The 27670-nt window shown below is 36.4% G+C and overlaps 1 long non-coding RNA gene across 2 annotated transcripts in view; it reads left to right on the top strand.

Moving 5' to 3' along the window:
* Window positions 1-27670, top strand: part of LOC134728611 (uncharacterized) — a 551913-nt gene that overhangs the window by 237784 nt on the left and 286459 nt on the right. The window contains exons 4-5 of one of the 2 annotated variants that reach the window (XR_010109197.1): window positions 19602-19683; window positions 21251-22404. This is a non-coding gene — a long non-coding RNA (uncharacterized LOC134728611). Of the gene's footprint in view, window positions 1-19601; window positions 19684-21250; window positions 22405-27670 lie in introns of those variants that run through there. The other variant, XR_010109198.1, reaches the window with a different exon arrangement.

The following is a 27670-nucleotide window of genomic DNA, read 5'->3' as shown; positions in this document are numbered from 1 at the left end:
AAGCATATACATTTTTTAGTTTAAAAGCTCAATAATTAGAAGACCATTTTTTAAATGGTGAACATTTTTGAACAGATACTTCTAAAAAAGAAATTTATAAATGGCCAATAAGCACATAGAAATGCTCAATATAATTAATCATCAAGGAAATACATTTAAAATACTTTGAGATATCGCTACACAATCACTAGAATAATTAAATACTGACAACATCAAGTGTTGGTGAGGATTTGTAGCAACTGGAATTCGCATACATTTCTGATAGGATTGTTAAATTGTACAACCATTTGTTGTACAATTTATAGAAAGCAGTTTGACAGTTTTTTATATAGTTAAAACACACCTATCATAAAACAATTCCATGAATTTGCCCAAGAGAAATGAAAACATATGTCCATACAAAGACTTTCACTAAAATGCTCATATAAGCTCTATTAATGATATCCCCAAACTGAAAAAAACCCAGACAGTCATCAAGAGTTGAACTGATGACTAAATTATGGTGTATCTTCCAAGGGAATACTACTGTTTGTATTACACATTTTAAAACTTTGTATTTTCTTGCTGCCTTGACATCTCCACAAACAAGCTGTGAGCAGCGCCCCTCCCAGGTAACCAGGTGTACAAGTGTGATGAGGTCAGAGCCTACCACAAGTTCTCTGACTTGCCTTCCCCTGACTGACATCTGGTAATATTTAAAGTCACCAGTCAAATCCCCTCACACATTTTGCTGGTGTGCTCCACCCTGACCTCCAATAGAGGCATTTGCCCATGGATGCCTATTCTCTCTCCACTCCCTATCTGCTGAGTTGAGCCTGCTCCTTTGCTGCTCCCTCTCATGTGGCCCCTACTTGACATGCAGTGACTCTCCCTCTAGGACCTGTGAGTATAAGAATTTTTTTCCCTGTGCCCCTCTTCTGGACACTCGACTATCACCTAAAGAAAGCCCCAAAACGTTCATCAACGAAAAGGATCAAACTACTGAAATATACGTAGCATCATGAATGTGTCTCAAAAATAATCCTTAAGAAAAAAGCTGGACTCAAAGATTTCGCATACTATTTGATCTCATCATATGACATTTTAGAAGTGGCATGATTAAAAAGACTGGTGGTTGCTTGGAGCTAGGGGTGAGAGATTTTGCCTGCAGAGAGGCATAAGAGAATCTTGTGGGGTGGTGGAAATATTCTATATAGTGTTTATATTTGGGGTTGCATATTGTATACATTTGACAAAAATCATTAAACTCTACATTATATGCATTTGTTTTATTTCTATATAAATTATATCTCAATCAATTTGATCTTTAAAAATATTAATATGTACCTGGCTTGAGTTCCCAAAGTCCTTTCTTCACTGGTCCTAGTCTTCAGTCACCCTTTTTCTGTTTCTGACTTAGTCATGTCATAATAGTCTCCCACAAAATTAAAAACTTTTCCATTTTTAAAATTTTGGTTTATTTGCTTCTTCAGTTATTGACCACTCTTCACTCTTTCAGTTCACAGATATTATTCTGGCTTGCCTTTAAAAGCCTCATTTTGGAAAGTCAACTATAGTGGCCAAATGGCTTCAGTTTAAATTCTGAGATATTAGATTTTGATGAAAATAGAGACTCAAGTATCAAAGATGTGGTTTGGAAGAATTCATTTTAAAAGTTCATGCAGCATTTGTATTATGTGATTTATGGAAAGCAGTTTGGTTTTTGCATTGCTTCAAATTTTTAGTGCACACCAGAATCACTTGGAGAACATGTTACAATGATGTATGTCTGAAGACGGGTCTGGGATCTTAGTTTTAAGAAGCTTCCCAGGTGATTTGGATGCAGGTAGTTTTCTGACCATACTTTAAGAGCCCAGCTTTGCTGTAAAGAAGTTATCTTGGCCTGCTATGGGATAGAGAGTGCATGTGTGTGATGGCCACGAAGGGTAGAGAGTATTGTACTCATGGAATTCATATCCCAGATCAGCCATTTTCAATTGGTGATACATTGGGAAATCACTTAAGCTCTTTGAACTTCACTTTCCTTATTTATGAGAATTATACCTATTCCTGAGGTTTGTTGTTCTAAAGGTATGATGTTAGACACATTGACAAATTAGGACGCTTGGCTTTAAAAAAAAATGCTCAAAATATTTTTAAAAAGAGTAAATATGTCCATTGAGCTTGTGTCTCATGGCCCTCTGACTTTGTGTAATTTGGACACTGTCATTAAGTTACCAGAATTGCAGAGCTCCTGTGCTGGGAGTGCATACAGATCAGCATCCACATCTCTATTTCTCTCCAATACACCAGGGCATCTTTCGTTAACTACCAATCCCATCACATTAGTAATGAACAACCTAACCTTGAATACTCCTCTCAATACTGAACCCCCACCTACATCCCTCCCTCTCGTACCCAGATCATGCATATACTTCATATTAGATATTACTTATATCTAATATCTGTGACATGCATATAGTTCACATTAGATATTACTTATCTCCATTCCTCAAGTTAAAGAAGGCACACACATTCTTCAACTTTATTCAGATATTTCATGTGGTGATATCTAGGTTAAAAGTGTCTTATTTTTCTCTACTTAGTTAAAAGTTTCAAATTGTGAGAAAATGATCATATGAATAGTACATGTGGCCTGTTTTGCCCTGAGAAACATGTCACATTTCTGTGATATAAATGGTTAGGATTTAGGGATATGGCATGACTATGAAAGATTTTTCCTTTTTCTTTTTCTCCCCTCCTTTTCCCCTCCCTTTCTTTCCTGTCTCTTCCTTTTCCTCATTTTTCTTTCCTCCCTTCTGACTTCCCTCTCTCTTTCCCTCTCTCCTTCCTTCCTCTGTTTCTTCCTACCTATTAACAGGTCTAGATAAAGATTTAAACTGATTTAAACAAGGAAGATTTCAGCAAGGAAACCTCCTTGTTTCCAAGTTATTTAGCATAAGAACGATGATGATTGAAAGATAGTGCCAGTTTTGTATTTTTGCTGGTATAACACCACCAGCTAAGGATCATCCCCTAGGTATGGGTCAAGCCCCCAAAACAAATCATATAAATTGTTTTCTCTATACTTCATAGTTAGGTATATTGAAATCCACTAAAGTGATTCTTCACTGCCATAAAATGAGTTTATAGTAGGTTACAAATTCATTTTAAATTCCCCAATTTGGACTTTCCTTTAGCCTCCAAACACTTTTTTTAAAGTATAGGGCAGAATATTGTTGCCATTACTGAACTCAGATTTCATTTCAGTCACCTTCAGGTGCTTGTTTATTTTCTATTTATTATTATTTGCTTTTGATTCAGGTTCATTTTTCACTATCCAGCAATCCACACAATGCTATGGCAGTCAAGTTTATCTCTCATCAGTCACTCTGCACATATCTTTTCTTGCCCCCTTCTTGCTTTGAGTCATGCAGTTTCTCCAACATGGGACAATCTTTTTGCCAGTTTAAATTCTTCCCATTACTCAAGACCCAATTCAATCTCCATAATTCATCTAGGAAACTTTCTTCAATTACTCTAACCCTTTCTGAACTCCTGCTGTATTTATAGACAGGTCACAGTGCAGTGATCTAATTACACACAGAATATCAGAGCTGGAAGGGACCTCAGAAATCATCCAGCCCAATGCCCCTGTTCATAGGCAAGGAAACAGAGCGCAGGAGGCAAATTTTGAGAGAGTGGAAGAACACACTCTTAGAGAGTGGGTAAGAACAAGATCTGGATGTGACACTGATAGCATATGTGACTAGTAATGTGACTAGTAATGATCTGGGTACAAGAGGGAGGGATGTAGGTGGGGTTCAGTATTGAGAGGAGTATTCAAGGTTAGGCTGTTGGGCTGTTGATTACTAATATAATGGAATTGGTAGTTAACGAAAGATGCACTGGTGTATTGGAGAGAAATACAGAGATGTGGATGCTGATCTGTATGCGCTCCCAGCACAGGAGCTCAGCAATGCTGGTACCTTAATGACAGTGTCCAAATTACACAAAGTCAGAGGGCCATGAGATACAAGCTCATTGGAGATATTTACTCTTTTTAAAAACATTTTGAGCAGTGTTTTTTAAAAGGCAAGGGTCCTAATTTGTCAATGAGTTATTTATTAAAGGGTGAAGAGACATAACCAAGTTTAAAAAGTTGTAGAAGTGAAATTTCAAGTAGAAGAACAAAAATAAGAAAAAGCTAGTCTGGGCAACACAGTGAGACTCCATCTCTACAAACAAACAAACAAACAAACAAAAACTAATAAATTTTAAAAAAAGCTATGGTTGGTGGTGCATGTTTGTAGTCCATTTTTTTTTTCAGGAGGCTGAGGCAGGAGAATCGCTTGAGCACAGGAGTTTGGGGTTGCAGTGAGCTATGACTGGACCACTGCACTCCAGCATGGGTGACAGAATGATACCCTGTCTCCAAAAGAAAGAAAGAAAAAGCTGTGAAATTATGGAGTGTAAAGGAAGATGGTGAGGCTAGCTCAAACTAGCAGAGAATTCCAATAGCATGGTGTTAAGGAGAATGACAGTGGACATAAAATGTATTTCTAGGTCAAATAAAAATCTTCTGAATGAGATTTAGAAGAGTGACTAAGACAAAAATTCATGTTACTCTGTGTGAACTATGTATTATATAAGGACATTGTTGGTCGAGTAAAATTGAAGCAATACATGACTCTCTGGACCCGAACTGAACCCCTTTCCTTTTGGTTTTCATGACATCACTTTCCTCCCACCTCTTTGGTGTCACCTTCTCAGTCTCTTTCCTGAGTCTTCTTCCTGTATTAATTTTCTCTGTATAATTGTTTTTTCTAGCTCTACTATTTCTTGAAGTGACAGCATTCATTTCTATAACTTTTAAAATTGTTTGAATGCTAAAGATCAACTCTTTTGTATTTTTACACCTGGATTCACCTCAATAACGTGTAAGTATATATACAGCTGTCCCATTAATATATCCAGTTGCATACCTTTATAGGATTAGTAAGCCTTGATGTCCCTTTCCCTGAAACCTTGCCATGCCCTTATCATTTTAGTAATGGCATTACTATTTGACATATTCAGAAACCTAAAATTTGTCTTTGATACCTCCCAGTTCTTCATTCCTCATATTCAATTAATCAGCAATCTTGTCCCTATCTAAAGTATATCTTTAAGTTGCAACCTCTCTGTTGTGTCTGGTGCCCACCTAATCAAATTCCCTCTCCTATTTCTTCTTGGACAGCTTCATACTGGTGTTGCTGCATCCACTGTGGCCCCTCTATAATGCCTTCTGCATGGCACTGCCAGAGTGATCTTATATAGCCTTAACTATATGACCTCACAACCCTGCTTAAAGACCTTTGAGAGCTCTCCTTAGCACAAAAGATAAAATCCATATTCACTGCTATAGCCGACACGGCCATTGTGATCTGGCCTGTTGTGACTGTCCCCCATTGTCACTAAGCTCCTTCCACACAAGCCTTTATTTCTGATTCTTGAACAATGCAGCTCTTTACTGTCTTAGGACATTGGAGCATGCTGTTTTCTCTATCTAGAGGGTTTGTCCTCTAGTGCTGCTCATGGCTGGCTTCTCACACTTCGGGTCTTGGTAAAGCATCATCTTTTGGAGAGGGTTTCCCTCAAAGCCCTTTTTAAAAGGTTGGTATTCTCCCTTCTTGTATACACACACACACACACACACACACACACCCGCTTTTCTCTGTCACATCACTCTGCTTCTCTCCTACTTACGCTAGTCTGCAATTATTTAAATTATGATATATGCTCTATGAGGGCAGAGGCTCATCTGCTTTGTTTACAAGATGTAAAACAGATCCCGACACAAAGGAACTGCCCAATAAATACTTAAGGAGTTAGGAAGATACAGAATTCCATTTCAGAAGGAATTATGCCAAAAAATGTCTTCAGATATAGAAATCAGAAGCTTTGGGCTCAAAATATAAAGCTAAAGATGAAAACATCAGAAGTGACTTTGTGCTTGTTTTATTTACTTTTATATGAATTAAATAATTTTATATTTAAAACATCAGGCAGAACATCCTTCAATTAATGCTAAAGCTGCAGCTAAGTGGAAGAACACTGAGGGAGGGAATGCTATTGCATGTATGCTAAGGCTTAAAAGAAGTGGTTCAAGATTTGTCTTGCAGAAGTCATTTACCAAATGCTATACTGTGAAGTACTTTATAGGGAGGTTCCATAGGTTATCTAAAGAAACCCAAGCGACTGTGATTTTTTATTTACCCCTAGAACTCAAATCAAGCAGTCATAGCTCAAAAATTTTTGTGTATTTCTCTCCTATTATATCACCTTATTCTTACACTTTTGGATACTCCTTGTGACCATGTACCTGTGGCTTAGCTGGATACTGTAGAGACATACCCTGTGAAGATTAAGCCATGCTATGAGGACCAGCAATCGTTCTGGGAACAATAGTCTGTCTAGAGACCTAGGTCCACTAGCAGGTCAGTACCTTCTGACACTTCGTGGGTGAGGAAATCTCTTTTCTCCCTATGGGTTGACTTTGGTGTGAGAAGGACCAAATAGTAGACCAGCCTTTGTACAGGCTTGATTTAGGGATGGTAGCAGTAAAGACACACTTTGCTTCAAATACTGTATGTCTAAACTGTTGATTATCTCTAGCTGAAATACAGTTCTGATATCTAGGCTATTTGTGTCTCCTTCCTCACAGCAAGAACTCTTTAGCAAAACACCATACATGAAGTATTTGTTGAGCTGAATTAAATTTGAGTCTATTTTGGCAAGCTGAATGTAACTGATATGGTGTGAGAGAAGCTTTCTTACAGAAGAAAAGTTTTAACTTTTTCCTTTATTTCTTTTTAAAACATTTTTTATTATAGATAATACAAACTGTATACAAAATTGGGTATTATGATTTCAAGTGGTATTATGAATCTTACATGCCATCTCCCGAGATTAAATGATCAACTCATTCCCACTCCTGTTTGATCTATACTCCTTGAAACTTCTCTCCTCTTCACAAATCATTTTGAAGCAAATTTCAAACATTATTGTATTTCATCAGTAAAGATTTTAGTAGTATATCTTAGGGATAAAACATTTATAAAAACTCACAATACTGTTGACCCACCTAAGTAAAGGAACATTAATTCTTTAAATGTCATAAAATATTAGTTAATATGGTTGGAAACAAAAGGAGATCCTATTCTTAAGTAGAGCCCATGAACATTTAGAAACAAGGATTAGCCTTGGCACAGTGGCTCATGTCTGTAATACCAGCAGTTTTGGAGGCCAAGATATGAGGATCGCTTGATCCCAGGAGTTTCAGACCAGCCTGAGCAACACAGTGAGCCCTCGTCTCTACAGAAAATCAAAAAATTAGGCAGGCGTGGTGGTTTGCTCCTGTAGTCCCAGCTGCTGGGGAGGTGGAGCTGGATCAATTGAGCTTGGAAGGTTGAGGCTTCAGTGAGCCATGATCATGATCATGCCATTGCACTCCAGCCTGTGTGACAGAATGAGACCCTATCTCAAAAAAAAAAAAAAAAAAAAAAAAGTAAAAGAAAGAAAGAAGAAAAGATTTCCTCTTCCATGACCTTTTAAAATTTATCTCTGTTTCAATAATAACTACTCATAATAACAAAAACTTGACCTTTTATTATATAGTTGTGACTTTTCCATTTCCTGGGTTAATGTTTATTCACTTTCCAACAGTGTGGAAACATTTTAAACCCAGTTAGTTCCTGAAACCAGTGGTTGCCAATAACTACTGAGATGAATTTAGATAAAGTTAGAGGGAGTCACAAATTACTTGGGAAATATGGAATGCATGGAAGAAAGGCACATACAAATTTATTTGTTGCCAGTATGTCAGTCAACTGGGTAAATGTCTTGAAGAAAAAATGTCAAAGAGAGAGAAAAACAGCTAAGAGTTTTGAATTGCCGCCAGAGGCCAAAGTGATAAAGATGATCTTCTAAATTACCAACAGGAAAAAACATGCCCAAAGATATCATTACTTTGTTCATATCACCAAGAATCTAGAAAAGTGCTTGTCACAAAATGAATATTTAATAATGTTATGAATAAATTGATACATTGAAAATATATTTAAAGGGGCAGAAATATGAGGGCAATCACAAGGCATTGACATTAAAGGCATGAGTCAGTAATGTCTTGAAAACTGTCTTAAGAGGAGTAAGAATATTTTAAATGAACTTTTTTTTGACTATGCTAAATGCATAAAAATGTACATGAATAGATTTGTGTAAGCAACACTACAATCAGGAAACAGAACAGTTACATCACCCTAGAAAAACCATCTCTCAAGGTATCCTTCTGTATTCACATCCTTCTACCATCCCTAACTTTAGGAACTAATAATCTGTATTCAATAACTATAGTTTTATGCTTTTTAGAACCTTATTTAAGTGGAATCATACAGTGTATGGCTTTTCAAGACTGGCTTCTTATGCTCAGATCAACTCATTTGAGATCCAACTTGTGTGTCAATAGTTTGTTCCTTTTAGATACTGAGTAGTATGTCATTGTATGGATGTATCACAGTTTGTTTACACATATATCTACTGACGGACATTTGGATTACATCTTGTTTTAAGCAATTATGTATAGAGTTCTTAATATGTCCTGGATACAAATTCTCTGACAGATGTGCAATTTGCAAATGTTTTCTATCAATTATTGTCTTATCTTTTCAGTTTCTTAACAGTGTCTTTTGCAGAGCTAAAGCTTATATTTCAGCAATGTCCAATTAACTTGTTTTTATTCTATGGATTATGCTCTTAGTGCTATATCTAATAATTTTTGCCTAAACTCAGGTGATGCATATTTTCTCGTGTGTATTATTCTAAAAGTTTAATAGTTGACATTTTACATTTAGATCTGGGATTCATTTTTAATTAAATTGTGTACGAGGTATTAGATTTAGTTCAAAATACTTTTTTGGCATATGAATGTTCAATTATCTTATCAATCTTTATTGAGAAGATTAGGGGCTTTCTCCATTGAATTGCCTTTGATCTTGTCCAAAATAAACTGAAATTTTTATGTGCTTTTACTTCAGACTTTGTGTATTAGTCCATTTTCATACTGCTGTAAAGAACTGCCCAAGACTGGGTAATTTATGAAGGAAAGTGGTTTAATTGATTCACAGTTGAGTGTGGCTGGGAAGGCCTGAGGAAACTTACAATCATGGCAGAAGGTGAAGAAGAAACAAGGCATCTTTTTCACAAGGTGACAGGAAGGAGAAGTGCAGAGCGAATGAGGAATAGCCCTTTATTAAAACCATCAGATCTTGGCTGGGTGTGGTGGCTCACGCCTGTAATCCCAGCACTTTGGGAGTCCGAGGCGGGTGGATTGCCTGAGGTCAGCAGTTCGAGACCAGTCTGGCCAACATGGTGAAACCCCGTCTCTACTAAAAATATAAAAAAGTAGCCGGGCATGTCGATGCGCCTGTAATCCCAGCTACTTGGGAGGCTGAGGCAGGAAAATTGCTTGAACTAGGGAGGTGGAAGTTGCAGTGAGCTATCGCACCACTCTAGTCCACCCTGGGCGACAGAGCGAGACTTCGTCTAAAAAAAAATAAAAATCAGATCTCATGAGAACTCACTCACTGTCACAAGAACAGAATGGGGGAAACTGTCCCCATAACTCAATTACCTCCACCTGGTCTCTCCCAAGACACGTGGTGATTATGGGGATTATGGGATTACAATTGAAGATGAAATTTTGGTGGGGACCCAAAGCCTAACCATATCAGTCTGTATACTGTATCATGGATCTTTGCATCTATATTTTTTGACACTTCCATACGTCTTTGATTATTGCAACTTTTTTGTAAATCTTAAAATCAGATAGTGTGTGCTTACTCCAACTTTTATTTTTCTTTTTCAAAATGATTTTGTCTCTTCCAAGTCCTTTGCCTTTCTATGTAAATTATCAGATCAGCTTGTCAGTATCTACAAAACTTCTGCTGAATTTTTATTGGGATTGCATCAAGTGTATAGACAAATTTAAGGAGAATTTACATCTCTACTTATTGACTCTTATTTTAAGTAGGGTATGTCTCTTATTTTTTGAGGTATACCTAGATTAATAAGCATTCTGTAGTCTTGAGCAGATAGAAACTACATATTTTGTTTGGTTTATACCTACATATTTATTTTTGGGGAGGGGCTACTGTACTTGTTTTAAATTTCACTTTGTAACTGTTCATTGTTAGTATATACATTTTTAAGAATTGACCTTATAGTCTATGCTCTTACAAAATTTATTTATTAAGTATAATTGTTCTTATATATTTCTTTGGATTGGCTATGTCCAAAATCATGTCATCTGTGAATAGGGATTATTTTATCTCTTCTTTTCTAATCTGTGTACTTTTTAATGGCTTTGTTTTCTTTGCCTTATTGCACTGGCTAAGACTTCCAATATTGTGTTCAGTACTTGTGGTGCGACACCCTTCCCTTATTCTCAATTTTAGGAGTAAAGCATTAACTCTTTCACTATTAAATGTGATAGCAGCTGTAGATTTGTTAGAGATACTCCTTATCATGTTGAGGAAGATGCTTTCTATTCCTGATCTGCTCAGAGTTTTAATCATGAATGGATGTTGAATTTTGTCAACTGCTTTTTCTGAAATAATTGAGATAATCATGTAGTTTTTCTTCTTTAATGTAGTAATATAGTGGATTACATTGATTGGTTTTTGTATATTCAACCAGCCTTACATTCCTCAGATAAACTTTTCTTGGTCATTGTCTGTTATCCTTTTTATATATTGCTAGATTTTATTTTGAAATATTTTCGCAAAGAGTTTTGCGTCTATGTTCATGTGGGATAATGGGCTACAGTTTTGTGGAGTCTAGAGAACATATATTTTTATTTATGCAAATATTGTACTTACTGAGTAAATTTTTCTAAAAACATGGAATCCTTGGCTAGAAGAAAGGCTTGGGAAATTAATATTTAGCTGTACAGGTAGTGTGAGAGCACCAGAGGAATTTACCTAACTCTGGAGCTATGTGCTGACATTTCAAAGAAAAATGAGGCCTGGAGACTTATAGACATCTCTATGCTGTAAGATATGGAGATACTCAGGCTTATATGGCCACTGGAGAGATGCATTCACATGTTGTATGCACAATTGTTCTTTCCTTTTTATTGCTGAGTAATGCTTCCTTGTTTAGATAAACCACTCTTTATTTATCCTTTCTGCAGTGATGGACATGTAAGTTATTTCCTGACTGGGATTACATTGAATAAATCTTTCTTCTTCAAAGTGAATTACTCTGCCTTTTGTTGAAATGTGACTCATCCCGTTTTATCTTTAGGCATGGTCATCCTGCAGCAATTTTTAGAGAAATCATCATTTGCATTCTAGAGTAGTTTCTCCCGCCCTGATGTGTTCATTAAATGCACACCCTGATGGTGTACATTAAAATGTGACCATCTCTTCATTCTATTTCAAGGTCAAATTCGATGTCAAATTCTATTTCCTGGTGTTCTCTTTTTCTACTCTTGAAACGACAAAGGTCTCTTGACATTATCTCATTCGTTTAAAATGCATGCCTCTTTGGGGGATCCTGGGGTAGAGGGGATGCTCTCAGATCACTTTGCCTGGATACCTTATGCAGCCGTGCTTAGACTGTGAGTGGCCATGCTGGATGCTCCTTGAGCTGCAGTCCATAGGTGCAGGATCTCCAAGCTCTCTTGGGTTACACTTCTCTCCCCAGATATTTAAGTGGGAGTGGGATAGAGTGGAAGAGTTTATACTCTCTGAAATTAATGTCTACGCTCAGTTACCCTTCACACAAGTTTCTAGCCTATATCAGAAGAAAAGCTCCACAGGTCTATTTACCTAGAATGTGATTAAGTTATAGGAAAAAAGTTTTTCTGTATTGCATTTGGGCTGAAATTCTAAAATTCGAAAGCTAAGCATTTGCTTGATAACTGCTCAATATAGGGCCAATTCACAGCTCATGTCAAATGAGGGCAGATCCCAGAATTAAATATGTGAAAATATGTAATACTCCACACATCCTTCTGCCACAATGATAAACAACTGGTGATAATATGGCCAAGATATATTGAGTAAAAATTCAAAATGTTTGTATACATATGTTAACCCTATGCAATAGGTAATGTTTTCATTGCAGTTTTACAGATCAGGGAACATAATTTGTTAATGGTGGGGACTGGGTTCAAACATTGGCATCTGGTCCTAGAACCTGGGCTTTTAGCCATTTCCCATTGATCTGTACTTTCTCTGTAGAGGCAGTCACATCTATGTACCAATATCTCCTAGTTGTTTTGACTCCATACTATCAACATCAAGACATCCAGTGAATACATCAATTATGGGGGATGATTAGTTTCTCTTCTGTTCTTTCCAACCTCAGAAAGGATATTTTTTCTGTTACAAAAATACGATTCTTCTGTTTAATAATGCATGATGAATATCAGCGAGAGTTTAGGAAACAAAAAAGATGGGTTTTGGCATATTTGGGCATGTAAAGAAGATAAGAAAAGAGATATCATCTTGAGACTAATAAAGTAAATGTCAGACTTGATCAGGTTAGATTTTCTGTGTCCAGGATTATTTACTAACAAAACATCAAACAAGCTCATAAAGAGACTATGCATGTGTTTTTGCTTGTGAAAATGCAGAAATACCCTGATACCTTATGAAGGGAGAGAGAGAGAGAGAGAGAGAGAGTGTGTGTGTGTGTGTGTGTGTGTGTGTGTGTGTGTGTGTGTCTGAGAGAGAGAGACAGAGAGAGAGAGAGAGAGATTAGAGTCTGGAAGAGAAAAATTGTTTTTGAGGAGATAAACATTTAAATATTTGACTTGAAATTTTTGTTGTTCATTATGTTTGCCTTTTTATTGTGAATTCTTTTGTCCTGACCTAAAAATGCCCACTTATTTAGAATTTAGAATTTGTACATTGCTGAGGGGCTCATACTAGGAAAGGAATTGAGAATCTATGATGTATGGTTTTATTTATATCCAGGGCTTATTTTAAGGCATAAAGGAGAGGAGGAAATGGCAAATGGCAATCAGATGTACAAAGGTCTACAGCAGTGTGTAAATAGTATGAGTGTGAGAGTTTGCAAAACAGGCAGAAAAACAGTTCCTAAACTTGCATAGATCGAATTTCATTGACGTGTAAAAGTATACCTGCACAACAGTTAACTAATGAATCATAGTGCCAGCTTTATGTCAGTCATCTTGCCAATGTAAAAACATCACTTATGTTTAATTTGTGTCATATTTGAAAAGCATGTTTTGTAAATGTAAAAACTAAACAAATCTCAATACTTTTAACTAAAAATATTCCCCAGTCATTCTCTAATAATTGTTTTGTATCTCCATCATTTTACCATTCTTCCTTCATATAGTTCAGTAGAATTACTATCTCCTCAGCCAGGGGGAGTAAGGTGCATGAGCGGAGGTGGCCTTTAGAGTCCTTGTGGTCCAGGCTTAAACTCATCAGAATATTGTATCATCTCTGGTTGCACACTGGGCAAGTGGTCAGAGTCAAGAAGATTCAATGGGGCTAATGTTGGTAATTCTTGCTAAGACTATCTGAAATAACTCTTGAATTAGAGGAAATCTATTAAGATAATTTAGAAACAATGATAATTTACTATTATACATCAATACTTACGGGCTGTTGTCAAAGCTGCAGTCTGAATTAAGAGCACTGCAGAAGATAAACTGAGTAATTGAGATAGAGATGGTTGGGGTTCGGGCTGCTTTTATTAAGATAGTGAGAAAAGGTGTCTCCGAAGAAGGGATATTCGACTTGCAATCAAGTGGGGAGTAGGTAGTAATGTAAAGGTATGACTGAGTAACGTCCCACACAGGAGAGGTAACAAGGACAGAAGCCATGAGAGAAAAAAACACTTTCCATGGTGAGTGGCCAGCAAGTGTGTCAGTATTACTGGAATACTGAGATTGAGTGAGTGAGGAAAGATGAGATCATCAGTGGGAGCTCCCCTGAAGGTGGGAGCTGGCCTGGAACTTACCACTAGGCTGTAGTGTCCTTCTGTTGAGCATAAACAATTTCACAGAGAACCAACATCAAACAAGGTCACTCTGTAACCATAAGTGAAGCTAGACAGAAACAAGACCATCCATAATTATGTCTGATCAAATATCATAAAAAGAATACTGTCCAGTTTACAAAAAAATGGCCCACATCCCTACTTCCTGGACAATATGCTGCTTCTCTGCTCATCACAGCTTTGCGCTGCCTCGTTGCTCCTGCCTCCTTGATAAGATTCATTCAGCTACTCTATTGTAGAACCAACCCTGACTTGCTAATAGCATCTGACCTAGAACAATGCCATGCTTCCTTAAAAAACTCTTCAAAATCCTGATGTAAGACAATATCCTATAATAAGTCCTTTCTAATACCTTATTGAGACGCTTCATAGCTTCTCATGGTATATTTTCCTATTTCAAAGAAACCATAAAATTAACTTTGTTCAAATACAGGCGGTTTTTGGCTAGACAGCATCAACAGGATCCTGATTGAAATAGGAGAGAGACTGAAAAGAAATGAAAGGCAACTGCAGTCTTCTTATGAAAGTGATGAGTATGCTTTGCTATTGTTTAGATAGCAAAAAGAAATTGATGATAGATAAATGTAGGTAGATAAATAAATTGGTAGATAATCTTTAAGAACATTACAGGTTCCCTTTCCTATATAGAAATATTTTTTACATATATCTTGCATCATTATTACCTGCTGAGCTAAACAAACAAACAAACAAAAAACTTGGATGCCTCCCTCTTCTATCTCCCAGAGATTCTGATACAATTGTCTGAGAAGGGTCCTAGACATTCTAGTTTTCAAAAGCTGCCCAGGTGAATTCTAACGTGCAGCTAAAACTCAGATCCACTGCTCCAGAGGCAGATGATGATGTATTAAAGCTTAATTAGTCCCGTGCAAATTGTAATTTCCAAGCTTCTACAGTTTGGATAGCTAAGGGAGCAGTTATCAAGAGAAATAACAGTTTCCTATTTTGTCTATCGGGAGTAGAAACTAGAGCTCTGTGTGTAGTAAGTAGTGTAGTACTCTCTCTCCTGTGAGCAGAATGGCCTTGCAAACCGCTGCTTAATTAGGAAAATGTTTTCTTTCATCTGTGGGATGACTGTACTTCTTTTGAGAATTATTATTTGTCCCTAGGAACTGTGTTAATGATCTAATAGTTAAAAGCCGGATGCTTAGTAGAAGAAACCCAATTCATATCTCCGATTCATACCTGTAGGAAGAACTCAAAAGTTTTCTTATCTATCCTCATGTGTGAATTATATGTTTCATGTTTGTTCTTTCGTTTCCCCTCACTCTCATGCAAGACGTGCACTTCTCTAGCTTTGTGTGAGGTTGTTGTGAAGGCAAATTACTCATCTACATATCACAAGTACTGCCACCTCTGGGCTACATATTTAAAATAAGTTGATCAGCAACTTTGGTCTTACTGCCTTTTTCTTCCAAAATAGGGAATGACTGTGTTCACTGTATTTCTCCACACCCACAGTAATTTTGAAACACTTTTAGACTTTGGCGATGAGAAACATTATTGGGAGTGAACTTATCGCACCTCTATTTTACTTGCACCCTACCCATTAACTTATTAGTAAACCTTCTAATTCATTGGCCATTAAATCTTTTGCTAAGTCCTTCTTTCATCCTATGCTCTTTTTGTTAAGTGGTTGGTTATTCTTTTTTTTTTTTTGAGACAGAGTCTCGCTCTATCACCCGGGCTGGAGTGCACCATCTCGGCTCACCACAAACTTTGCCTCCCGGGTTCACACCATTCTCTCGTCTCAGCCTCCCAAGTAGCTGGGACTACAGGCACACGCCACCACGCCTGGCCAATTTTTTTGTATTTTTAGTAGAGACGGGGTTTCACCGTGTTAGCCAGGATGGTCTCGATCTCCTGACCTCGTGATCCGCCCGCCTTGGCCTCCCAAAGTGCTGGGATTACAAGCGTGAGCCACCGCGCCTGGCCTGGTTATTCTTTAAAAAAAAAAAAAAATCAAGAAATACATGTATATGAAATCTGCGAACATTATCTTCTTTACATGTATTCAAAATATATTATTCTGTTTGCCGTTGCTTTTGAAACGTTTTCTCATGTTTATGGTGGAGTTTTTTGCCCGTTGTTTTTATATAGTCACAACAAGTAATATGTTTTTTCATTGTTTCTGTCTTTGGGTCAGCCCTTTACTAAACTAAAGTTATACAAATGCTAACAAACGTCTTTTTGTGTATGTGATTATATTGTTACTTTTAATCTTAGAAAATTTTATGCTAACTTAGAATTAAGTTAAGTGAACAATATAAAACTCCATTAGTCTGTGAATAATATTTATAACACATATAAAAAGGGGATAGATTGGAAATACATAACAATATATTTTATTTCAAAAATAAAAAGCAATGATAAATATCTCAAAAGAGCAAAGTGGGCTTAGAATATAAATAAGCAATTAGAAGAAAAACATTTATCCATTTAATTATTTATTCAGTAAATATGTATTAAATGTTCACTACCTGCCTTGCACTATTTTAGATTGTGAAATGCATAGTGGTATACACTCAGGTTCCCTGACTTAATAAAGTTTATTAAAAGTCAGTAACCTAGGTGTAAATCTTTAGGCATACCTAAATTCCATTATATCAAAATTATATCATCAATTGTATGCCAATTTTTTTCAAATGGAATTTGGGAATAAAAAGGAACAGCCCATAAAATGGTTGCCACTCAGTGGGAGCATATTTTGGTAAAGACTTCTTGGCCTGCAATTTGGTGATGTTATTCAACATAGTTTAAAGTCATTTGATTTTGAAAATGAATCACAGGAAATAAAATAAATTATATAACAACTATATAATACATTCATTAAATAACTTTCAGAAATATACCATGATATGTATTCATATAGATAGAAAAAGCAATTTAGTATACAGTATGACCTTAACACACATACATACACAGTTTCAGAACTAGAAAATAGCTCTGGAAAACCACATTGCTGTAGGATTGTGACAAAAACCTATCTGGCATATGGCCTACCACTGGTGGAATTAGGGATTTGTTTCTTCATTAACTGTATAGTCTGTTGCTTTTTTTCTCAATAAATGTGTAATAAATAGCCAAAGTTGGAAAATGTATTTTCTTCATTTTTAAATTTGCTGTTTGTGTTTTGAAAAGCTAATTATATCTATTAAGGTAGGCAGGGTCACTGCTCATTAACAATCTAGAACTATCTAGGCAGCAAATTTATTCCATATAAATCCTTGATTTTTTCTGATACTTCGTTTTTATGGAAGAGTGATGATGACAAGGCTAAAATTAGTGAGTCATTCGGTAGTGTAACTTTGAATTATTAAACTAATGCATTAGTACTCACAGTGATTCTAAGCAGAGGTCTTTCAATGTCAAGAAAATCATATTGGATTCCTGTGGCATAATATTCAGAAATCTCTCAAATTATTTAATAATTTGTCTAACCTTGAATTCCAGAGTGATGGACATAACTATTTAAGACTACACTTTTGAAATCTGAATATTATCAAAAATTAAAGAGTAGTATGTGTGCAGCAATAGACATACATAAAAATGAATGGTTCATTATTTTAAAAACTAGAGATTAATTTGATTCTGTCATAATATTACATTTTGAAGTTGTGAACTATGAGATTATTTAAAATTATAGTTGTTATCTAATATCTGATAGCTCAGTTTGCCTGTGCTGATTTAAAAAAAGAATGATATCTACATCAGAGAGAAAAAGAATTATCAAAGTTGATGAATGCCCGGCAGAAATCATGGGATATGTTTGCTATACTCTGCTTTATTTCTTTTTTTTTAACTTTTATTTTCATGGAGAATTGTTATCCCTTCTTCATGGCTCACCATTTCAGACATAGTCATGTAATGACATGAAATGGGTTGGAATGTGTCCAATGGTGTGCTTGCCTTTAAGGAATGTTAGTAGGTTTGATGATGTTTTGAATGTATGTTAATTGAAGTGCTGAAAATCCATCAACTCATTGATATGTACTCACTGAACTCTACTATTCATCCACATTGATATATGGAAATCTACATTTTTGGACTTTGTAGAAGACCAGGATTGTGGGTTTACTCAAAAGGTATTCCCACTTTTAATTTCCATTGTCCATCTCCCACAATATACAGTATGGAAGACTGAGATACTGACTTTCTCATTTCTTTTTCTTCTGTACCCAGGGGTGATAATATGACCCAGTTCTGGACAATGATATTTTCTGGAGTTTCTAGAAAAATAATTTTTTCTGGTTATATACAGTCATCATCCATGCTTGGAAATAGCATGATGTACGAGTTTGTGGAAGATATCTTGAAAAATTATGTGAAGGGAGACACATGAGGAATAAAGCCTATAAGGCTAAGGATGGCAGAGAGGCAAAATGGAGGAAACCTACACCGTTGAGAGCCCTACTGCACCATCAAACCATGTACAGCATTGCCTAACCCCAGACATTTTTATGCGATAAGAGTAAACTGTTTAAGCCACAATTCATTTTTATTACTTATATGTAAACACTGTCCTAATTGATAACCTTCCTTAACATTCACGTATTCAATAAATATTTGAGCATCTACTAGGAGCAAGGCAATTTGCTTGCTTCTATATGTGTTATGATTATTAATAGAACTTATTTCTAATTTTATGAATATTTAGACAAGTACATAGGAGTATTACAGAGGAGCAGACAGCAAAAATTGATACCTGCAAGCTGATGAGCACCCAGCTAGGTAGAGAGGGAGAAGGGAACATTCCAGGCAGAGGGGAGTACATGTTTAGGGTGAAGGTCCTGAACAGAAAGGAACTCTGCAAATGTTCAGATGTAGGAAAATAAAAAGCAGTGTTGCTATTATAATCTAGTTTAAATGGCAAGACCACATTCGATAAGCACTAGGAAACAACTCAAATCGATGTATTCTTTTTTTTTTTTTTGAGACAGTCTCGCTGTGTTGCCCAGGCTGGAGTGCAGTGGCGCCATCTCTGCTCACCGCCTCCTGGGTTCATGCCATTCTCCGGCCTCAGCCTCCGAAGTAGCTGGGACTACCAGTGCCCGCCACCACGCCCGGCTAATTTTTTTGTATTTTTTATTGGAGACAGGGTTTCACCGTGTTAGCCAGGATGGTCTCGATCTGCCGACCTCGTGATCCGCCTGCCCCGGCCTCCCAAAGTGCTGGGATTACAGGCAAATCGATGTATTCTTAACATGAATAACATAGAGAACTAGAAGAGAACTTGTGTTCTAAGTCATATTTTAGATGGAAATAAACTCATATTTACCTTCCACTTTTAATAAGAATCTCTCGAGTAAAGAAAGGAAAAAAAATTTATAAAAGCAGTGCTAATAGAAGAGGTAATATAAGTAGACAACAGAATAATATAATAAAGGTTATATAGGTCTATGCATCTAATGCTGATTTATATTAAACTTGTCTTTAACATAAATTTAAAATTTGTTTAAAATTTTTTAAAATTTTTACTATCCTTATGAGTTTTATAATTTTCTCGTGAAACTTCATTCCAATAGATTGGAGACTTGAAGAGATGAGTTTAACCTGCCAGTGAATACTATCTTGAATGTAACACAAACACAGAAGAGTACACTGATCGTAAGTATATAACTCAAAATTATCACAAAGTAAATATATTCATGTAATCACCACCCAGGTAAAATAATAGTAATAATAATTACAATACCCTAGAAATAGCTCTTGCGCTGTCCTTCAGTAACAAACCCTAACTCCTTTCCAGACTTCCCCTGATTTCAAACTTGAAGAAAATCACACAATATGATTTTTTATTAGGTTGTAATTTTTTCCTCATCATGTTGTTTTATGTAGTAAAAGTTTATTCATTTTTCTTGCTGTGTAGTAGCCTAGAGATTGATATATAACAATTTATTTATCTATCCTACTGTTGACAGGCATTTCAATTGTTTCCAGTAATGGATTTTTACAGTTTTCAGTAATCAGCTATCATAAACTATGCTACTATTCATATTACTGTAAATATGTTTTTGTGCATGGATGCATGCATATCTTTTGGGTCATTGTACTAGGATTGTTGGGTTTAGGGACTGAATATCTTCAACTTAGTATAAACTACCAAACAAGTTTCCAAAATGCTTTTAAAATTTATCCTCCTACCAGGAGGATTTGAGATTTCTAGTTAGCCCATATCTTTGTTAACATTAGTATTGTTAAATCTTTTTCATTTTATCTACCCCGAGCTGCACTTAGTGATATCTTAGTATAATTTTAATTTGCATTTCTTTAAAGACTAATGAAGTTGAACATCTTTTCATTTGACTTCTTTATTTGGATATATTCTTGTGTGAGGCTCCTGTTAAAATATTTTACCCATCTTTCTATGGTGGTGTCATTTTCTTAAAAATTGGTGGCTTTTTGTTTTTTTATCTTTCGAATAAGCCAATTTTTGATTATACATATTACAAATGTTTTCTTTCATCCTGTGGCATGTGTTTTCATTGTCTTTAATGGTGCTTTTGGAGAGCACCATTTCCAGTTTCAGGGGAATGTACCTTATAATCTTTTCTTTAAGGTTAGTGTGATTATGTACAAGCTTAAAAGTTGTTATTTAAAAAGATTTTGCTTATGTTAAATATAGAAAGGTATCCTCCCATTTTATCTTCTATAAACTTTATTTTACTCTTCATATTTAAATGTATGTCCTATTTGGAATTCATTTTGGGGTATGGTTGAGGTAGGGTTCAAAATTATTTTCCCATATGACGATCCAAGCCACCCAGAACCATTTATTGAATTTTACCACCCAATGTAAGTTGAAAAACAACCCGATATATGTTGTTACTATGCCACCTTCATCATAAATTCTGTGAAATATTTCTGAGGGTTCCATTAATGTGAATTTTTGTTGTCAATATTACTTCTCGGGGATGTCTTCATTCCTTTCATCATGACCACTTTCCTCACTCTGTTCATAAGTTGGCATTCACTAAGTTGCTGTGGCTGAATATCTAGACTCAAACAGAAGCAGTGCCAACATTCCCACAGTTGGTCATTTCTTCTATAACTCCATTTACTGTCTGTTCAAATTTTACTTCCAGTCTTACCACTTCTTATTTCTTTGCTGTACCTTCATCTTTGTGGGCCAATTCTTTCCTTCAGTTATCTATTTTTATAAAATGTCACATAGGTTTATCACTGGAGGACAAGGAGATGATGCACCTGCACACTGCTTTGTGTGCATAAACTGAAAATTAGATACGCAGCGACCAATTGTCAACAGGCCTTCAAAGAAGCGATGTGTTTTGCACTGATTATGATGTGCAGCTATTTAAGCAGTGATTTGTGGACTAAAGAGCTGTAGTAGCAAAGTTTGTACTTTATGTAATTACTCACAGTTAATACATTATGGTAAATGAAATTTGAACTGTCATGTTGGGAGAATGGCGTTATTTAACTAAACTGTAGTAACTGAAGTTTGTGCATATTAAAGCAATGCAAAATAAGGATTGCATCAATGTTTTATGGCCATGTTGTTAGATAAATTCACATTTGCTAAAAGAAAAACTTCCTGGAAGATTGATCTTTTCATCATCAAAAAAGGTAATCTTCATTAATGCTTTATTTTGTAATGTCTACTTTAGATAAAATAAACTTTTTATGTTATTGTTTGTATTGTACATCTTTTTACTTTTTTAAATTCTTTTTTTTTTTTGACTGAGTTTCGCTCTTGTCACCCGTACTGGAGTGCAATGGCACGATCTCAGCTCACTGCAACCTCCGCCTCCCGGGTTCAAGCAATTCTCCTGCCTCAGCCTCCTGAGTAGCTGGGATTACAGGCGCCCGCCACCATGCCCAGCTAATTCTTGTATTTTTAGTAAGACAGGGTTTCACCATGTTGGCCAGGCTGGTCTTGAAATCCTGACCTCAGGTGATCCGCCTGCCTCCGCCTCCCAAAGTGCCGGGATTACAGGTGTGAACCACCGTGCCCAGCCCTCTAAATTCTTATACTTCAGGTATGTCTCTTGTAAACAGAATGTAGTAGAAATTATTCCTTTAATCTGATATGACAACCTTTGTTTCCTATTTGAGATATTGACTTTATTGTTATGTACTATGATTACTGAACTATTCTAGTTTTTACATTCTCACCCATTCTATGTTCATTTTGCTTTATTTTACTTTTATTGTTTAAGAATTTTTAACATTAAACATTCTGTTTTCCTTTTACGGATTAGTTATGTTCTTTTAGTAGTTTTATCGGAGATTATATAATGGATCTGTGTCTTTTCAATGTCCAATATAAATTAGGATGTCATTTCACAAACAATTAAAGGGCCCTTAATTCCATTAACACCAATTACTGAAATCTTGACTTTTGTGCTATTTTTTTGCTGAGTGTTTTTATACCCTGTATGTTTAAACCCACAAGGCATTAGTATAACTGTTTTTGTATAGTGTGTATCCACTTATAATTACTCTATATATTCAAACTTTTTATTACCCTTTCTTTTCTTTCATCTTTTAAAAATCACAACGGATTCATATGAGGTCATTTTCCTTTAGCCTGAAGGACTTTCTCATTATGACCTTTAATACTGTCTCCTGATTTCTTTCAGCTTTGGTTTTGGTACAATGCCTTAATTTCATTTTTGTTTTAAATCCATTCATGATAGGATAGATTGTGATAGTTAACAGACATTTAAAAACTCAATATAATTGCTAAAATAACAATTTTCATTAGATGGCTGGAATAATTGTTGAAGAGCTTTTTCAGAATGTATGGCAATAAACTGATAGAGATCCAGCAATTCTGCTTCTAGGTTTTTACCCAAAAGAATTGAAATCAGGGAATTAATCTGCATTTGTATAACCATGTTCATAGTAGTATTACTCATAATAGCCAAAAATGGAAGCAAATCAAGTGTCCGTGGATAGATGAATAGATAAACAAAATGTAGTGTCTATATACAATGCAATAGTGTTCAGCCTTAAAAAGGAAGGACATTCTGACACATACTTAATGTGCATGACCTGTGAAAGCATTATGGTAAGTGAAATAAGCTATCACAAAAGTACAACTATTTTATGATTTCACTTATATGAGATACTTGAGTAGTCAAAATCATAAAAACAGAAAGTAGAATGGTAGTTGTCAGGGCCTGGCAGGATAGGGGGAATAGGGCATTACTGTTTAGTGGATATAAAGTTTCAGTTTGGAAAGATTAAACAGTTCTGGAGATGGGTGATGGTAATTACAGTATAAAATGTAAATGTACTTAATGTAAAGTGGTAAATTTTGTTATGTATATTTTGCCACACTTGAAAAAAAATTGTGAGCTGGCCACAGTGGCTCATGCCTGTAATCCCAGCACTTTGAGAGGCCAAGGCAGATGGATTGCTGGAGCTCAGGACTTCAAGACCAGCCTGGGCAACATGGCAAGACTCTGTCTCTATAAAAAATATAAAACTTAGCTGGGCATCGTGATGCATGCCTGTAGCCCTAACGACAGGGGAGGCTGAGGTGAGAGGATCGCTTGAGCCGTAGTGAGCTGTGATGGCACCACTACACTCTAGCCTGGGTGACAGAGCAAGACTTGTCTAAAAAAAAAAAAGGGAAAAGAAAATAGTGATACATACTAGTAGGAAAACCGTTAAGACAGAAATACTCAAATAAATTTATTTTTGAAAATAAATTTTAGAAGAAAATTACATGAATGGAAGAAAATAATTGAAGAAATAAGAAATAAAATTTTCCAGAACTGAGGAAAGACTACTTGCTAATAATAATGAATTTAAAGAAACACGTCCAAATATGTCATGAAAAATTTACAAAGAAACAGGATCAGGTTGACACTGGACAGGGATTCTGAAACCTAGAATTCAATGAAGCAAAGACTTCCTATTTTTGAAAGTGTTGCACCTAGAAATTTGTTTTTGTTTTTAGTACTTTTATTTTTAAATGTGCAATAAATTCACTCATTCTCTTTGTAAACATTTGAATGGTATTTACAAAATCTCGACATGCTTCTGTTAACATGCTAAAATATATTGTGCATACCAGAAAGGTATGATATGGTTTCTGCCTTCAAGAACTTACAGCCAAATTTGAAAGACTAGATTTTATTGATTTATTTATTCTTATTTTTTATTATACTTTAAGTTTTAGGGTACATGTGCACAACGTGCAGGTTTGTTACATATGTATACATGTGCCATGTTGGTGTGCTGCACCCATTAACTTGTCATTTAACATTAGGTATATCTCCTAATGCTATCCCTCCCCCCTCCCCCCACCCCACAACAGGCCGCGGTGTATGATGTTCCCCTTCCTGTGTCCACGTGTTCTCATTGTTCAATTCCCACCTATGAGTGAGAACATGTGGTGTTTGATTTTTTGTCCTTGTGATAGTTTGCTGAGAATGAAGGTTTCCAGCTTCATCCATGTCCCTACAAAGGACATGAACTCATCATTTTTTATGGCCGCATAGTATTCCATGGTGTATATGTGCCACATTTTCTTAATCCAGTCTATCATTGTTGGACATTTGGGTTGGTTCCAAGTCTTTGCTATTGTGAATAGTGCCACAATAAACATACATGTGCATGTGTCTTTATAGTAGCATGATTTATATTCCTTTGGGTATATACCCAATAATGGGATGGCTGGGTCAAATGGTATTTCCAGTTCTAGATCCCTGAGGAATCGCCACACTGACTTCCACAATGGTTGAACTAGTTTCCAGTCCCACCAACAGTGTAAAAGTGTTCCTATTTCTCCACATCCTCTCCAGCATCTGTTGTTTCCTGACTTTTTAATGATCGCTATTCTAACTGGTGTGAGATGGTATCTCATTGTGGTTTTGATTTGCATTCCTCTGATGGCCAGTGATGATGAGCATGTTTTCATGTGTCTTTTGGCTGCATAAATGTCTTCTTTTGAGAAGTGTCTGTTCATATCCTTTGCCCACTTTTTGATGGGTTTGTTTGTTTTTTTCTTGTAAATTTGTTTGAGTTCATTGTAGATTCTGGATATTAGCCCTTTGTCAGATGAGTAGATTGCAAAAATTTTCTCCCATTCTGTAGGTTGCCTGTTCACTCTGATGGTAGTTTCTTTTGCTGTGCAGAAGCTCTTTAGTTTAATGAGATCCCATTTGTCAATTTTGGCTTTTGTTGCCATTGCTTTTGGTGTTTTAGACATGAAGTCCTTGCCCATGCCTATGTCCTGAATGGTATTGCCTAGGTTTTCTTCTAGGGTTTTTATGGTTTTAGGTCTAACATGTAAGTCTTTAACCATCTTGAATTAATTTTTGTATAAGGTGTAAGGAAGGGATGCAGTTTCAGCTTTCTACATATGGCTAGCCAGTTTTCCCAGCACCATTTATTAAATAGGGAATCCTTTCCCCATTGCTTGTTTTTCTCAGGTTTGTCAAAGATCAGATAGTTGTAGATATGTGGCATTATTTCTGAGGGCTCTGTTCTGTTCCATTGTTCTATATCTCTGTTTTGGTACCAGTACCATGCTGTTTTGGTTACTGTAGCCTTGTAGTATAGTTTGAAGTCAGGTAGTGTGATGCCTCCGGCTTTGTTCTTTTGGCTTAGGATTGACTTGGCAAAGTGGGCTCTTTTTTGGTTCCATATGAACTTTAAAGTAGTTTTTTCCAATTCTGTGTAGAAAGTCATTGGTAGCTTGATGGGGATGGCATTGAATCTATAAATTACCTTGGGCAGTATGGCCATTTTCACGATATTGATTCTTCCTACCCATGAGCATGCAATGTTCTTCCATTTGTTTGTATTCTCTTTTATTTCATTGAGCAGTGGTTTGTAATTCTCCTTGAAGAGGTCCTTCACATCCCTTGTAAGTTGGATTCCTAGGTATTTTATTCTCTTTGAGGCAATTGTGAATGGGAGTTCACTCATGATTTGGCTCTCTGTTTGTCTGTTATTGGTGTATAAGAATGCTTGTGATTTCTGCACATTGATTTTGTATCCTGAGACTTTGCTGAAGTTGCTTTTCAGCTTAAGGAGATTTTGGGCTGAGATGATGGGGTTTTCTAGATATGCACTCATGTCATCTGCAAACAGGGACAATTTGACTTCCTCTTTTCCTAATTGAATACCCTTTATTTCCTTCTCCTGCCTGATTGTCCTGGCCAGAACTTCCAACACTACGTTGAATAGGAGTGGTGAGAGAGGGCATCCCTATCTTGTGCCGGTTTTCAAAGATAATGCTTCTAGATTTTGCCCATTAAGTATGATATTGGCTGTGGGTTTGTCATAGATAGCTCTTATTATTTTGAGATACGTCCCATCAATACCTAATTTATTGAGAGTTTTTAGCATGAAGGGTTGTTGAACTTTGTCAAAGGCCTTTTCTGCATCTATTGAGATAATCATGTCGTTTTTGTCATTGGTTCTGTTTATATGCTGGATTACGTTTATTGATTTCATATGTTGAACCAGCCTTATTTTTTTGAGATGTTGTTTCACTCTTGTTGCCCAGGCTGGAGTGCAGTGGCACGATCTCGGCTCACTGCAACCTCTGCCTCCCAGGTTCAAGTGATTCTCCTGCCTCAGCCTCCCGAGTACCTGGGATTATAGGTGCCTGCCATCATGCTTGGCTAATTTTTGTATTTTTAGTAGAAACGGGATTTCACCATGTTGGCCAGCCTGGTCTTAAACTCCTGACCTCAGGTGATCGGCCTGCCTCATCCTCCCAAAGTGCTGGGATTACAGGCATGAGCCACCACGCCTGGCCTTTTTTTTTTTTTTTTTTGTAGACAGTCTCCCTTTTTCACTCAGGTTGGAGTGCAGTGGCCTAATCTTGGTTCACTGCAACCTCAGCCTCCAGGGTTCAAGCAATTCTTGCACATCAGCCTCCTGAGTAGCTGGGATTACAGGCGTGAGCCACCACACCTGGCTAATTTTTGTACTTTTATTAGAGACAAGGTTTCACCATGTTGGCCAGGCTGGTCTTGAACTCCTGACTTCAAGTGAGCCACTTGCCTCGGCCTCCTAAAGTGCTGGGATTATAGGTGCGAGCCATTGCACCCCACCTGTAATCTTTTACCTACTGAAATTGTAAGGACAAGATTCAAATTTTTAGATACAGAATTATAGAAATTTTACCTCCTAGCAGTCTTACTGGGGAAAACAAAAACAAAAACAAAAAAACAACTATATGATCTTGGATCACAAAAAAACTAAAATGCAATCTACCAAGGAAGAGGTCAGAAAAATAATGGTGTTTACTCCAAGATAGCAAAGACATCTGGGCCAGGCTGATGCCTGTAATTCCAGCACTTTGGGAGGTGAGCGGATCACTTGAGTCCATGAGTTTGAGACCAGCCTGGCCAACTTGGTGAAACCCAGTCTTCACTAAAAATACAAAATTAGCTGGTTGTGTTGGCGTGTGCCGGTAGTCCCATCTGCTTGGGAGGCTGAGGCAGGAGAATTGCTTGAACCTGGGAGGTGGAGGTTGCAGTGAGCCGAGATTGTGCCACTGCACTCCAGCCTGGGCAACAAGGTGAGACTCTGTCTCAAATAAATAAATAAATAAATAAATAATAAATAAAAGATAACAAATAAATCCAAGAGGTACTTGGAT

Source organism: Pan paniscus, chromosome 12, assembly GCF_029289425.2.
Source record: "Pan paniscus chromosome 12, NHGRI_mPanPan1-v2.0_pri, whole genome shotgun sequence".
Taxonomy (NCBI): Eukaryota; Metazoa; Chordata; class Mammalia; order Primates; family Hominidae; genus Pan; species Pan paniscus.
Note: the sequence above shows the minus strand (reverse complement) of the source record. Positions and strands in the feature narration are given on the sequence as shown.